The 14,834-nt window shown below is 40.4% G+C and overlaps 1 long non-coding RNA gene across 1 annotated transcript; it reads left to right on the plus strand.

Annotated features, from left to right (window-relative positions):
• The first annotated feature begins 12,001 nt into the window (after nucleotides 1–12,001).
• On the plus strand, nucleotides 12,002–14,630 carry LOC309699949. The gene is made up of 3 exons (XR_014274536.1): nucleotides 12,002–12,607; nucleotides 12,694–12,855; nucleotides 13,494–14,630. It is a non-coding gene; the product is annotated as an uncharacterized lncRNA (long non-coding RNA).
• Nucleotides 14,631–14,834: the final 204 nt, after the last annotated feature.

Consider the following 14,834-nt stretch of genomic DNA (forward strand, 5'->3'; position numbering starts at 1 on the left):
TATTGAGGGCTACAAAAGGTTTAATTAGTCCAAATGTTCCACACTGGCTAGGATGACCCTCACAGGAGAAAGAACGACTTATTTGCTATGTGAAAAATTCTGGCAGAAGTTCAGTCAGAACAGATGATTGGTGCGTACCATGCAGTTTTGTTGTTTGCCCAAATGTGTATTGTAGTGGGTGAAATGGGAGGTGTTTGTTACTTTTTGCTTTATATATATATATTGCTAAAAAATGTCGTAAATATTTTGGGACATGTAAAGTTTATTCTAAACAACTCAACGTGCGCTCGAACAAATGTGACAAACCAAGAGTTGAGCAGTTTATTCTGCAGGAAGATGAAAAATCCTTACATAATATTACACAGCAGCATCTCTAAGGGTCTACTCAGAGCATCCCCAGGGGCCTGTGGAGGCATTACTAACCGTGCTCGAGGACCAAATATGACTCTTCCTCGTATCCTAAATCATCAGGCTGGAGAAAAACATTTGACAGAAAGAAAACACAGATCTCTGCGGTTTTTCAATGTATGCCCGGGGAACGTGCGAGATGAAGACATAGTGTGAAGGGCGACATGTATAAAACATGAGCAGATTGGGAGCGAGGTGAACTCTGAGCACTGCCTTGGAGAACAGACTAAATATGAAGTGTGTGTCTGATTTATGACCCTCTAACCTTTTCACCTGACGATTCAAAGCTGCCACATTATCTTTTTAAATATCAGAGAAATCCGCGCTGGTTTGCGCTTTGCAAATCCTTAAATTTCTTCTTTTCTCCCTCAAAACAGGATGGATTAGCTCACACTGTGTACCTGCTACAAGACAGAGAGCATTGTGCTATCATTCTCACAGGAGAGCCCACTTAGTGCAGCTACAACGTGTGCATCCATCGTCACACGTGGCAACAAAGCAAGCCTTTGTTGTGAAGATACAGCGAGGAGTTTTTCAAAAAAGTAGACCCGGTTGTGGAGGAACGCGTGAATATCATACGTGTGATCCGTGTTAGGGTGTATTTCCCCATTAAGTGCAGAACATAAACAGATCATTGCACACATTGCTGGAATTCCACATCAAGTCCTCGCCACTCAACCGATGCGAGATGAGAGAGCTGACGGCTTCGCAGGAAGACACATTACTATTTCAGCTGCTGTTGCTGCTTCCGTGCTGCTGTGCAACCATTTTGAACAATCCCTGAGTCCTCCTCTTAATTGTTAATGATTTCTTCAAATGCGAGACGATGTCTCGCACGCTTTCACCCCGAGTAGGCGCCACATTCCGAGATGTAAATCTGAGGTGTAGCCACAAATTAGCTTTGCTCTGGCTGGCGAGTGGATATTGTGAGAATGCGAGAGCGTGCCGAGAGCGCGAGGGTGTGCAAACCTGAATCAAAGACTAGATTTTCAAAATGACTTTTATCGTGTAGTTCTGAATTATTTACCAGGGAACTGGAAAGCATCTGAAACACGCGCGGCCACTCTATGATGAAGAGGTAACGCAAAAAACACGGAAAGCAAGGTTATCCTTTAAAGGGCTTATTAAAGTTTAAGGAAGAATAGGGGTGGGCTTCTAACTTGACAGAGGTGACTGTAAATTTCATGTTTTTCACTCAGGTTTCCCAGGATGTTATTCCAGAGGAGCCGCAGAACATGTCACTACAACACCACTAAGTCTAATGCAGGGGACCAGGCATTTTACCCGCAGAGATATAAACACCTGAAGTGAGAAGTTAAATGTATTAAATGTAAAAAAATTTTTTAAAAAGAGTAATTTATAAAACTAAAACAGTTTAATTAGAACTTACTGAAAACATTTTATTCAGGCTGTAATATATCAACAGTTAATGAACTCAAATGAATTTTAGTCACTGTTGCTGTAAACACATGATTTCGTGAATGTGTGTCTATCAATCACAAGGTTGCCGGGTTGATGCCTAGCTCACTTCGATTTATTTTGAAGATACTGAACCCTGATGCATTCAAAGAAAAAATGCATTTCCGTGAATGAGGATTGTAGTAAAAAACCACTTTCATGCTTAAACTTAAGCTTCAAATATGACTGCCTGTGGGAGTGGCATCTGTGTGAATTCAGGTTCATCATGCGGTGATTCTTGGGTGGAAAAGATGATACAAAAAACTAACAAGGAACACTTTATTATTCTTTCTTCCACTGGACACAGCAACGATTTTCGAGCGTTAAAAATCAAACACATGTTCAAAATATTAAAGAAGTTAGAAGAGTAAAGTTTAAAGGGGAAGAGCAGCAGATTGAGCAATAAAGTTGCTCTAAATAGTAAAGAGTGATGAAGGATCTTCTGCAAAGTAAGCATGTTGATGAGCAAGAAGGATAAATAATCATAATTCCATAATCCCACTAAAGGGAGCAGGGAGGTGTGTGCGTGTAGGAGGTTAGAGTGTATCGCACAACTGGAGAGTTGTTTATGTCAGTGGGAGGAGGCGAGAGTCATTTACAAGTCTGATGGCCTGTGGTCAAAAACCGCTCCTGAGCCTCGGTTGGTCCCGATTTCACACTCCTGCTCTGTGACGGTACGAGTGTGAAGACACTGCGTTGGAGGCGTGTTGTGTGCCTGATGTTACTGCGTGATCTCCTGGTGATTCTGCCGTGGTAGAAATCTTAAGTAGCAGAAAGGATGCTTGTTGGATGTGTTCTGGAGTTCTGTTTTTTCCCTGAACAGAGAGCAACCAGGCCTGGGAGGTGTGCTGAGTCACGGCTTGCATATTGTTTGTCAGATTAAAAATGCTCCACCAGGTTCCAACAGCACAAACACGATCCACAGGTCCAGTTCAGGGACTGAGATTAGATCGGCTGCCTGTTTAGCTTCTGTAATCAGTTTGCTGCTAAACATGTGTTCATATTCAAAATTGATGAGGTCAACGCATGTACAGAAGTTTCTCCTACTACTGTAAAAAACTGAAATTCCACAAACTGGTAGAACTTTGTGTTTACAAAGTAAATTCTTAAATGATGATGTTAATAAGCTCAATCCAGGATACTAAAGATACTAAGACACTGAACTTCGTGGCTCCACAAAGTTCTAAACAAAGTGCTAAAAATCGAGTTGGACACTTGTCAGCCGGTGACTTCTTCATTGTAATTACCTGCCTGTAATAAGGACAGTCAAAGAAGGACAGGTTGCCAGGAGACTAAAAGAGCAGAAGGAAGGCATTAACACTGACCTTTAGCAGACGACAAGGTAAGAAAATGAGAATTATGCATCACGTTGTTCAGGCCGTGATTCAGGGATGAGAGAAAAATAACACAGAAATCATTCGTTATTTAAAGAAACAGTTATGATATAGACCAAGCCACCAACTGCAGATGCTTGAATCTCTGTTCTGGTGGGTCACGGTGTAGACAAACCTCACGCTGCTGGTCTGTATGGAAATCAGTGCTTTGGTGGGATTTTTCTGCATGTATATGTTGATAAGGAATAGACCGGATGAACCATAATGAAGCCTAAAGTGTAACATTTTGCCCCTCATCACGTGAAGTCACGAGTGTTGGTTTATTTTATGTTGATAGCTTTAAGGTTTCAAACTATTATGATCATAATAAGTGAAATTTGAAGTGAAAGTGACTCAAAGATGGAAGGACAAAGGAAAAATGATGGATTATTTTCAAAGCAAAATAGTACCTGATATACTGGAAGAAACCGGTTCCTTCAGTTTGACTGCGTTGTAGCAGGATGTAAAAACGTAATAACTGGAGTTGTTCTAGCTCTGCAAAAACTAGTCAGTTTAAGCAAGTATTATTAAACTGGCTAAACTGCAGTACTGTGGTAAAATGTACAGTCAGACCAGTGAGGGGCCGCTTGTGGTGTCCGTGGTCACTCTTAGACTAGATAAAGGTTAGCAGTTATCAGCTGAACCTGATGATGCTCTTTTGTCTTACGAATTTAGACAACAGGGTTCGGAAAGAAGTCACAAGAGATCACGTGACATCTGTTATATTACAGAATGAAGATGGCTAAATCTTACAGAGCAGGGCAGGGAGCTAGTTGTACCGATGTTCACAGTGCAAGACTGAAGGACCAAACACAGTCCAGACGAATCCCTCTTCCTCCTGAAGTTTCGGTTACAATCAAACTTTCACGCAATCATCATCCAATATGGACGTCTTCATCCAAATTCTGCTTAAGGTCGGATCATATTTGTCATTTAACTCACTTTAAATCTCATGCCGCCACTGATGCTTTGGTTGTTATTGAGGAGAGTCATGTTGCCTGCCGTCTTGGTACCTATGGTTCCCACTCTCGTCAAATCCCACTTTAACCCCTTGTTTGCACGTGTGCTGCTTTGCTGAGCAATGTTCTGTATCCTCAGCGTGGCCTGCTGTATATTCAGGTGATTGATGACAGGCGATAACATTTACAACCTCTTTGCTAACAGTAACTCAGACTCTGAGTTATCTTTTTACTGCTTCCAGAAACCTGCACGAGACATCTGATAGGGTCAAAAGTAGTTTTACCGCAGTTGGCTATAGCTCCTTGGCTGGAGTACACACAAAAATGAAAGATGAACAGATGCAAGCATTTGAAACATTTCAAAGGGCTGCGAGGGCAGGTGGTCATACTGACCTCTAACCAGAACGTCAAGATATGCATGAAGTATAAAAAGCAAAAGCCTTAATATCACCAAATTATCTCAGCCACTTTATATCTGCACAGATTCTCGATTTCCCCTCTAACGTCAACAAAATCTTATTTCAGCGCATGATATTTCATCGCTGTGTGTGTTATATTGCTGTTCATCTAAATGTAAAAATACAGATTGGCTTCTGAAAACTAGTGGGTAAAATCAGAATACTAAAAACATGAAAATCAAACCATAAAACTCTTATTAATTTAAGAGCAGTCTACGAGTATCTAAACTCTTTTTGACTGTTGATGTTGTCTTCATGCCAGCTCATCCTAAAAACTAATCGTTCAATGATACCTCTTTCCTGGAATTATGACACAGTTACTAAAAAACAAAAGCACAAAAAACAAACTTGTTGTGAGAAGTTTCATGCAGAAGTATTTTCTTTCTGTTCTGTCTTTTTGGAAATTGAAGTTTTAACAATGTTTCAGTTGTGAGCGATTGTAGGAACTATTTTCTTTCTGTTGTCCACATGAACTAAAGGAAGTGTGTTAACAGCACAGTTCTGCTGCGGGGGCGGCTATCACGAGTGATAATCTGGGCAGGTGTAGTTTGACGGAGCAGTTTAAAGCTGACCTGCTCAGACGGCCATTTGTGTTGTTTTCCTGGGTTCTTGATGCCTATTGGGCTCATCACTGTCTGGTCTTTATTGATGCCTCCTTTGTTAAAAAAGTGCTACATAAATACATTTTATTTCCTTACTTGTTGCATTAAACGTTGGAGAACTGGTGTTTGGGATTTCTTAAAGTAAGCAGATTTTCAGTTCGAGAGAGAACAGTGAAGGAGAGCTCGACTGCTGAACTGCGGTTCAATCACTGCACAGCTTACACGAAGCCTTGGAGACCCGATCAATAATGTTGATTACACCATAAAACACACAAAACTGAGGGAAGAAGTAAAAGCTCAAAGAGACAAAGACACGCTACTGTTTACATTGGATTCTTTGCTCGAGTCATTTCTCTTCGTTTGATTTTCTCTCGGTCAATGACACAACACTACATGCTTTTCTCACACTTCACTAGAAAAATACGTATGTTGCATCTATCCTTAATTTATTCAGTTCACGGTCGCTCCTGCTGCTTTTTTACACCCACTGACGACTTCCTGCAGCTGCAGCAAACCAAGCAGCTCAACAGGAAATGTGCATTTCACATTTTACGGGAGCTGTTTGGTGGGGTGCACGGTGGCACTGCGTGGATGCTTTTTCCCTTAATCCACTCTGTGAATGGACTCAGTCATGATAGCACACACAACCTGTGACATTCAGCTGTTTACACACAAATGTTGCTGTGGTAATCCACAAAATCCGTCTCAAATCCCCTTAATCACAGATGGTTGAGCCTGAACAAAACACCGTTAGTTTCAATCACGCATTCAGGAGCATCTGAGCAACCGGAGACCTCGGCCTCACAGAGGATACAGGAAGAGTGTTAAGAGCAGGTTAATGGAGCAGCTTAATTCATGTGCTTTAAATGTGTCGTTACACTACGGTCAGACATGGATAAATCAATGTTAAGTTGAAATATACTTTTCCTAAGTAAGTTATGCAAATACAGACCTGGAAAAAAAAGAATATATTATTGTGCTATATATGTAAGTATATTCATATTTGGAAAACAAGAGGTTTAGGTGGTGTTTAATAAGAGGAGAATTGCAAAATAAGCCAATTTTTTTTATAAAATTATATTTTGTTGTATAATTATATAAAATACATTTGAAATGATGAATTACAGCAGCAAAATTTAATTAGTCAGTGGTTTTTAGGCTCACAGTTCATCAACAACTGAGTATTTCTGACAGGGAGATGGAGCTTACTGGGTGCTGGTGGATGCTGGGGTGGTGAGAGGTTTAAAAGCAGCAGGCTGCAGTGACATGCTGGAGGGAGAGATGGGAAATTTTACAACAGACTAACAGATTTGGGGTTCAAAGTCTCCACACATCTTCCAGTGTGGCCGTTTTCTCGATTTTAAGACGTAATCTGATTACGTCACAGATCGCAAACTTGTAAAGAGAGCAGGCTTTAAGTTGTTTCAAAAAGACCCAAATTTAACGTGAAGAAAAGCCAGTGATGAGTCTAGAGTGCCAACACAGAAGTCCACAATGTCCAAGCCCAAAGGCGGTTCATAAAGACAGGAGCATGACCAGCAGTATTCATGTCCTTTCTTATTCTATATTCATCAGGTTGTGCACCGTGAATTCGTCTCCCAGGGTGAGACCATCACAAGTTTAAAGTACAGCCCGAAGTTTTTCTGGGCACCCAGGCAGTTCTTTCTCTGTCATTTGCTTTGCTGTGATTTTGTTCACTTCAAGAAAAAGAAGATGATCTCCGCTTGGACACAGTGGAAGGGATCACATCTGTGAGTGCAAGGAGACATTATAGGATGCTGGAGCAACCTGTAAATGGTCCAAAGTTCCACAAGAAGGTGGCCTTAAACATGTGACTGGGCAGAACCTTTTGGTTAGACCTTATAAATAAGACGTGTATGATGCAGGGCAGTTTGAGCATGTTAGTGAACTTCCTGGCTTTGCTGCATGAAGCACAGCTAAGTTAAAATAATAATTAAAAAAAACAAAAACATCTTAATTCAGAGGAAAATGACTGTTTTTAGTTTAGTTAGCTGGAGGTGGATGCATTGCCCAAGAAGAAGAAGTCTAGTATGTGACCTCTTGTGTTCATATAAGGAAGAGCAATGTAAAATATCCAACCTTTGCAGAGAGATGTTAAATAGAAAAACTGAAATAAGATAGTAAATAGTATCAGGTCAAACTTTATTTAGCTAAACTTCAACTTGGATCCTTTTTAAATTGTTAATTAAAAAAGGAGCTTTCCCATTTCACAATCTTCTTTGAAGCTTATTTGAAGCTTGTGAAATGAGGAGCGCCAGAAAAAAGTTTTAGAACCACTGAACCTGAGTCAAAGAAAATCTCTAAAGTCACAATGATTCAAATTACAAAAAAGGATTTTGTGCCAAACTGAAAATAAATTGGGGCCAAACCATCAAGTAGATGTTCAAATATTCAAATAAATTAGTGGAAACTTTAAGCTGCATGAAAAAAGATCAGTGAAGTCAGTGGAATATGTTTTACTAAATATTTCACTGTGGCCCAAAGAGGTGGACTGTAGTGAAAGCAACCTGGAAGCTTGTAGGGTTTGAGCTGCGCATCAACCCAACAATACCAAAAACATACAAAGCTCCTGACCACACTGCAGCAACAAATGGCACAAAGCAGCACCAGCTCACAGCTGAGACACAGTGAAGGAACCGACGTATGAATTTTATGAGAGATTTGAGGTGCAGAAGTTCAGACATCTGAAGGCTTCAGTAATTCAAGCCAAGGAGGAGGAGCTGGATGAGTTTGGAGTGTCTGAGCAAAACCGTGTTGAGGGAGGGAGGGAGGGGCGACTGGTTTGATGTGAATAATTTATCACTTGTGTTTCCACTGCCTTTGTTCTGTGTCCAAAGAATCCCAGTTTTAAGTTTTAATAGCATTTGTGGCTGGACTTATTATGTGTGATCAAATAATTCTCAGTCCTGGGATTTAAAAAAAAAAACCTATTCTTTTTTCCTAGCAGTGTAAGTTATTGAGGCCACATGGGTATAGCCAATTTCTCTCTACCCTTCACCCTCTAATTTGAATTTTGCAAAACATACAGACATGTCTTGGGTATTTCTGTGGCTGCGCATTCATCAAAGCTGTTCAATCTTTCATTGATTTAAACATTTACTTTGGTAAAAATTCACATTATTAAGCTTTACTGGAAATAACAGATGGATACTGTACACTTGTTAATTCTTAATCTGGCTGTGTGACAGGCTTGCAAGACTCTTATTCAATATTCCCATGAAAGGACTGCATCCAAATAAGATATACTAGTCCGTCTTCGTGCAAGCTTCATGCACAGTCCATATATTGTACTTTAAAAGCCTCTTAGATGGAAAAAAAAAAAGAGGATGTCTACACAAGTTCATACTACAAAGACGGGAAAGGTTTTCTATAGCTGAAAGAAAGGCATTAGCTTGGGAGCTGGCAACTGAGATAATTTTAGAATTTGATGTTATCTTGTTAAAGTGTGATTATCACATGGGTGATATGTTAAGAGAGAAATTCTAATACAAAAATGAGGCAGGAGTGATCAAGAGGCATCTCGTTTCATCATTTGGGCTTAACGGTTAAACTCTGACGTCTGAAGTTTGCAGCACGGTCTGATTTCTGAGAGGAGTCAGGCGCCTCAAACACACGTTCACCAAAAGCTCGTGAGCCAGAGTAAGCGTAACTTCTCTGGCAGCTTACAACAGGCAAACGTGTAAGACTTAAACAAAGGAAAAAAAAAAAAAGATTAAAATTTGCTCATTTGAATTTCCAGAGTTGACTTGAGCTGGTTTAGATAACATCAACAAATGTGAGTATTTAACACACCGTCCACTAAAAAAAGAAATCTGCTTTAAAACTCATGAAATTTTAAAAAAAGTTACAAACATGAACCAATGCTACACCTACCCTGGGATTTACTTCTGCAGCTTATTAGGCTTATATGGAAAGACTGTGTAATAACAATAATAATAATTTTAAAAAATGATAAAACAATGATAATTATGAAAAAAGTAATTATGCTGGCAGCACAGTGTTATACAATTTTATATGTTTAAATTTGTGTCACTTGGAATGCATGAAAACGAGACAGTGGGCTAGCAAAAACATTTAGGATGGCTAGCTAAGGTTCAGCTGATGCATAAAATTAGCTTTAGCAGCATTAATTCACTAATAGCAATAAGTGGATTGTTAGTATCACGTATTTAAACAAATTGTTGTTAAAATAAACCAGTTTAACAGTTTTCTATTAGAAGTTCTAATATTTTGTGTTTCAAATTAACATACATAAGGAGGGCAAAATATTAGGAACATTTTAGTGCGAGTACATGACAAACACCCTTTATGTAAAAATGAAGAATGTCATTAAAAGTAGAAATTTATAGCTGAGCTGTTGTTTTGCATCACATTCAATTTCAGGGGTGTACTTAATGAACTGGCGGTGGGGGGGCAAGTAGCTAGAAGAGTAGCTGAGGTGATGAGTAGTGGCTGAAACACACAAAAATGGTTAAAGGACGGCTATGTTGCTCATTTTTAGCTTCATATTTTATTCTTGGAGTCTATACGTATATACATAAAAAAAAAAAAAAAAAAAAAAATCACCTGAATTCAGAACATCCTCCAACAGCAGCAGCTTTTCTGGCCAGATGTAATCATCGCCTCTGACTAAGATGAACATATCAGGAACGTGACTGGTGGTTTGGATAAAGGTGACGTCATCTACGTGGGGGTACATCAGACAAAAATAGGTAGGAAGCACCGACCTATACGCTACCGAAATCTTTTCCCCTCGTGAAGTCGTTACCTGATATGACACACTCCTGTTTGTAAGCACAAAAAGCACGCCTGGTTCACATGGAAACGTTCAGCTCCGTACCTATTAAAATCTTATCTGTGGAGTTTAAAGTATAATTGGTAGCACTCAACGATCCCACCGTCAAGGAAACAAGAAAGTGGTTTTCATTTTGCGTCCACTGTTCCAGCATTCAGATTTCGTCAGCTGGCTTAATCAGTCGGCCCGCTTTAGTGTGAGAATGAAAGTTCACACCGAGACACAAGGTTTTGCATTAAATCCACAGACGCCTCTCTGCCGCTTACCCTCAGGTCAAGAGGTGACAGCTCAAAGAGCGCCTTAAATCATGAGAACTGCTTTACCTTTCAGTGGAGCTGGAGAAACGCACCTACATTAAGTCAGTAAAGTCTGAGGATTTATCCGGATCTGAACGCTTCCCTCTGCGCTGCATATAAATGGATTCGACTCGGTGGGTTCAGCTCGAGCCTGACAGACTGCGAGGGTTGGGTGATTGAGCGGCACAGGCCAACAAGCAGCAGCTGCATCATTACCTTTTCATACTAGAAAAAATACATTGCGAATTAAACAAAAGGAGCAGGTTCACGGCTCTGATTTCATGTTCGGGTTTAAAGTGATAACAGAAAATCCTGGCATGCTCTCAGCTGCAGTCAATAAGGTCAGACTACATTTAAAGGAGAACCTCTCTGCTTTTGTTGCCGTGTACTGTGAGGTCAAGAGGTCAACTTCATTTTCCACCCTATAAAATCAGAAATTGGTGAGCAGCTAAAACAGTGAGAAGAGACTGAAACTACATTTGGATGAGAATAATAAAAAACGAATCCAATATATAATGTATGGCGATAAAAGCCTTGGGGTAACACAGCATTAAGTACATATTAATGAGTTGACCCTTGTCCTTGCATTATTGGCTTGATTTGCAAGAGCTGTAATTAAAAGTGGCAAAAAAAGAAGGCTCTAAATTGATGAAAGCAATGCCGCTGTAACCTCTGGATCAGAACATAATCTCTAGTGGGTGGACTGCACACTGAAGTCCAAGTTTTAAATGTTTTCTAAGCATTTATTTTAAAGACGCTGCCTCTGCGGCTCTATTACCTGTCGTTTGTGTCTCAGCGTGCACACAGTAGAGATACAGGTCAAGCTTGGGAAGGGTTTTGCAAAGATTGGGTCATTCCGTATAAAATGAACCAAATCTGAAAAGATTAAGAATCAGCCGAGTTTCTTTTTACAATAGCTTTTGCATATTTAAATAAGTCGTGTAAAATTTTATCTTCATATTGCCATTCTCTGAGCAAAGGTCCTTAAAGTAAAATAACCAGTGGGTTGAAATTTCAGCATTTCTGAGCCCTCACAACTCATCAGAACTAACCAAGTACAGGAGATATAAACATGAAAGTTTCTAGGCTGACAAACACATTTATGTTCTATTAAAAACCACAACCAAATTCACTTTACATGCACTCAAGGTGCCAGAATCCACAGACAAAATCAGGGGTGTTTTGCAATCATGATTTTGAGGTCTGAGCATCAGGATCATGGAATACATCATAATTTCAATGAACTTTCTTATCATATAGAGGTTCATTTTGTCTTCTTTTTACCCAAATTTTAATACCAGGCTCATCTTCTAGCTCATCTGTAATTCCGCTATTTTAAAAGGATTTTCATATTTTAACCCAGTAACCCTAATGTTGATGCTCAGAGTTTGTCGTAGAACTGCGATAATCAAAAATCTGACTTTGCCCCAGGATCTTTAAATGTCCAAGTGTTTCAATGTGTTTAGTCCAGTTTATGACAGCAGTAAAATGTGTTTTTTAGCCCTGAAAATTTCAAATTCCGCAACACACACAGCAGGAAATTTAATGTGTGCTAATGGAACTGGGTAATAAAAGTCTGGGAACACACATAGGCATTATGTGGAAGCTGGATGATATTTTCTTACCTTGAAGCCATTTTCTGAAGTGCCCGAAATCTTTTAATATTTTTTCCCCTATTAGCCACCAGGGGGCGACTCTTCTGTAGGAAAAGTCTCTCAGTGCCCTTCAAACGTGCTCAGTTGATCTGATGGTGATCATGATTTCATTCTCTGGATGCGAGTCTTGGTAAATACAACAGCTAACCATTCATTTTCTTCCTCTTATTCAATCAGGGTCATGTAGGCCTGGAGACTATCCCAGCTGCCACAGGGCAAGATTCAGGTACAGGTCACCAGTTGTGTTGTAGGGCTAACACAGAGAAAAAGACAGTCATTCACACGTAGTCTACTAACTGCGCTTACGGGAGGAAGCCGCGGTACCCGGAGAAAACACCAGGTGGAGAACATGCTCTTAAAACAATATTATTATTATTATTATTATTATTAGAGTCAAAAATGAGGGTAACACAGGGCATGCTGCAGGGCGGCCTGTCATGTGACTGATGAGTCACTGCTCTATGAGCATGTAGTGTCCCGCCCCCTGCTGGTGACGGTTGGTTTCAAAAAGCTGATATTAGACAATAACAAAAAACCCCAACTCTTTGCATCAGGATGATAACTTTTCATATAGAGTATAAGGTGGGAACCAGGGCAATGTTAACTCCTGAGATTGATCTACACCAAAAAGGTGAATGATGCTTAAACATTTGTTTTTTTATGTTTAGAATGGGCAGGGCCGTTCTGAGTGTGGGATTGTCTTCTAGGCTGATTCACTGCCTGGACTGGACATCTGGACTGTTTTTAATGCAATTATCTAACCAATAATACGGCTGTTGTCCCGTTAATTGTACTAACAGCCCATCGAAGACGTCTGAGCTCCAGTCTTGGTGAGTGATACGCAAAGATTTCATTAGTCTGTTGTTTAGTGCCAATTTGCTAGCATCTACCTCAGATGAAACTTGGTAACCCAAGCAAGCTAGCCCTGGCTTCACTCCAATCTGCCATAAAGCTAATACCAAAGCTTCAAAACAGCTACAGCTACATCATCTTTTACATACAGTCTATGATGAAGCTATTAACTTCATGATAAATCGCTCTAATCAGCCTAACTTCTTGTTTTACAGCACACAAGTAGTTTATCGAACCTTTTTTTGTCTTAAAATTACATTTGGTGAGCAGTATTAAATGTTAATGGATTAACAAAAAGACTCCAGTCTGGAGCGCGGTATTGCTCAGTAGCCGAGCATTAGAGGAAACAAACAGAGGAGATATAAACGAGTCTGAGTGATGCTTGTACAACAGAGCTACCGCCAGAGGAGACGTTTCCATTTTACATGATTGCAGTTGTTTTAGAAACTCTGCCGCACGGATAATGGCACTTAAGATGCTTATTGTTCACTCATGAATGAGTCATGCAATAGTCAGGCTTTTGCTGTACAAAACAGGCACATCAACAGGGAAAAAGTTTGCTTTGATATTTTCCGTGGCTTTAATAGAGACTTTTAAACAACTCCAATAATTGCAGCTTCTCTTCACACAAAGTTGGCCGGCGCCCTCGCACCCAGTGACCACCTTGGCCAGTCCTTGGATGCTCGCAGCCAGTTACAGATCAAGAGGCACTAATAACGGTTTCCTTCAGCGTGCACACTGGGACAGCTCGGATTTGTGTCTCAGAGTGATCTGTCGAAGTTTTACCCAGAGCAACACTGACTCAGTGATTACATCACTGCCTTTAGCCAAGTCAAGGACACACAAAATCAATGCTCTTGATGCAAATGCACAGTGGGAATTCACTTTAAAGCTAATAACATTAAGCTCAGAGCGCTGTGATGTCGGCCCACATTGTAATGTTATGTAAATCTGACCATATGACAGCTTCATTTAAATCGAGAGTGTGCAAGATTATGCGTGATAGCGGCCCATTTTGCTCCCTCATGCTCATCTCTGCTTCCCGGTAAATAAATCAGGGCATAATTCTGCGTATTAGAAGAAGACATTCAAAAATGCTGGAGCTGGCCCCCAGAGACTTGACGCCGGATTTCTTATGCAGAAGAAGAAATTGGAGGGTACATCATGTTGGCTGGAGGGCCCATCACTCATCAATTTGTTTGTAAACACCAGATTTATGTGCAGTAAAGCAAGTCCTCGGTTAAACTGCTGGGGGGGCCTTCGTTCCCCCTCAGACACACACACACACACCCACACACACAGGATCGCCTGCAGCATATTTAGGAAAAAATTACGAGGAAATCTCCACACTGCTGGCATGTCAAATTCTTCAGTTTGCTAGCATAGGAAGGGGGGGGGGATGAGTGAGTACTCTCCAGTTTACAGCTCGCGTCAGGAGCTGGAGTGCAAACAATCCGATGATATAACCGCAGTATTTACTGTCAGCATCAGGCCAGCTGTGGATAAACAGCCTCTGTTTGCTTTCACATTCTCATGTACATCAGTCGTCAATGACCAGAAGAAACCCCGCGTGAGGGCCTTCTAGTGTTGCAGGCGGATCGCCTCGTTCGTACCATTTCAATTTTGCAGTCTGCAAGAAGGGAATAAAGTGCTCAGCGACTTACTGCTGATCTGCAACTCACAAGTAAAGATGACAAATGGAAAGGATTAAATCAAGCGGGTCCTGGAAAGGTGGCAGTTTAAAAAGAAGAGAAAAAAACAGGTCTTTAAATTATTCTAACAACTCCATCAAGTTGATCCCAGCAGTGAGCATACTTCATAGTCGAGTGCATTTGCTGATTGTGTCCCTAAAAAAAAAAAGAGAGAGACTGTGACACAGTGCTGGTGTAATTAAACCACAGTCTCAGTTATACACAAAAGAGTGTTGCAAATGTAAGATTTCTTTTAGGCTGGTGAT

Source organism: Aulonocara stuartgranti, assembly GCF_965226115.1.
Source record: "Aulonocara stuartgranti genome assembly, chromosome: 23".
Taxonomy (NCBI): domain Eukaryota; kingdom Metazoa; phylum Chordata; class Actinopteri; order Cichliformes; family Cichlidae; genus Aulonocara; species Aulonocara stuartgranti.